Here is a 1,834-nt window from a genome sequence, read left to right on the forward strand (position 1 = left end):
GTGTGCATATAAAAAAGTATGTCCTTTCGTTTTTTGGTTTTTTGTTTGTTTGTTTGAGACATGGTTTCTCTGTGTAACAGCCCTGGCTGTCCTGGAGCTCACTTTGTAGACTAGGTTGGCCTCAAACTCACAAAAATCTGCCTATGTCTGTCCCCCAAGTGCTGAGATTAAAAGCTTTTACTGCCACCCCCTGGCTAATTGTGTCATTTTAAAAAATAGTGTGAGAGGTAACCCAGGCAGGTCTAAAGGCTCTCTGTTATCCTGAACATTTAACTTCCACTTGGCACTCCCTGCAGCTTTCTGATCTGACTGTCATATCTGTGTTCTGCTTCTGAAAGCAGCCAGTGGCTGCTCCCATACTCCCATGCCACACCTTACCTCTGTCCTTCTCCCACCTACTTGGCAAGAACAAAAGTTGGAGAATGTTAGCTGAGCTGCCATGTGCTTGAGTCAAGACTATTATTATGGGAGAGCCAGTAAACACATTGGGAATGGTGCATAGCAGGCTGATGTTTCAAATAGAGATAGTGGGAATAAGGAAAACAGCTGACTCTGAGGGGATTCAGAAAATTGGCCAAGAGTTTGGAAACACACAGCATTAGGACTGGGGATTTTTGATGTTAGAGGCAAAACAAGAACTACAGAAAAGCAAAGGCAAGATTACAGTGAATGGAGGGGAGTGGATGCCTCCGTGGAAGAGCCTGAGGCTGGGCTGGTGGTGAGAACAAGAGGGAAGACATTTTGTTGTTGTTTTAGAGACAAAGTTTCACCGTATAGCCCTGAATGTCCTGGAACTCATTCTGTAGATCAGGCTGGCCTCAAACTCACAAAGATCCTCCTGCCTCTGCTTCCCAAGTGCTGGGATTAAAGGGGTGCACCATCATTGCCCAGCTATTTTTTTCTTTTGAAGTTTTTCACTGATTCTGTCATTAATAAAGAAGTAGCCGGGCTGGGGATTTAGCTCAGTGGTAGAGCGCTTACCTAGGAAGCACAAGGCCCTGGGTTCAGTCCCCAGCTCCGAAAAAAAGAACCAAAAAAAAAAAAAAAAAGAAGTAGCTGATGATATCTGTAATTCCAGCACTCTCAAGACTGAGATGGGAGGACTGCATAATAGACAGCTCGGGGCCTGCATATAGGCCTTAAATCCTAGTTACTTGGAAGGCCAAAGTAGAAGAATCACAAGTTCAAGGCCACCCTGGGTTACAGAGTGACCTCAGGATCAGTCTGGGAAATTTAGTGAGAACTTATATCAAATAAAAGGTGAAAAGTGGGCTGGGGAGGTAAAGTATTGTTTATCTAGCAAGGTTCTAATTCCCAGTACTGAACACTCCAAGGATGGAATGATACCAGTTACAACATACTGGTTTACTTGAACCCCAAGTGCCAAGTGGACACTTATAAGTGGCTTTAGTTGCTGTGTCCTATTGGTGAAAAGGAGGTTTCCAGGTATGGGCCAATAGGCTACAGACTAAGTTGCAGACTGAGGGCTCTAAGACTTCAGAGTCCTCAGCCATATTCTGCCCCTTTAGGCGATATTTACCTCCTTTAGGAATGGAAGATCCTAACGATGAGAGCTAAAGCTTAGTATCTGAAGGCCATCAGCGCAAAGGGAACCCTAAGGCCCACAGTGTGATAACAACATCCAAGGGGAGCAGATAACAAGACCTGTCAGTGAGGTGGGATGCCCAAACTGTGGGAAGAAGCAAGGAAGGCAGAGCTGGGACTGTGGGACAGGGCTGATCACAGAGCTCAGGGCATCCCCTGCCCAGAGATGGAGCTTCCACAGCCTAGGACATGTATAGGGGAGTAAGAACTCATATTAAAATGATGAAAG

The sequence above is a fragment of the Rattus norvegicus genome, chromosome X (assembly GCF_021556685.1).
Source record: "Rattus norvegicus strain SHRSP/BbbUtx chromosome X, alternate assembly SHRSP_T2T, whole genome shotgun sequence".
Classification (NCBI taxonomy): domain Eukaryota; kingdom Metazoa; phylum Chordata; class Mammalia; order Rodentia; family Muridae; genus Rattus; species Rattus norvegicus.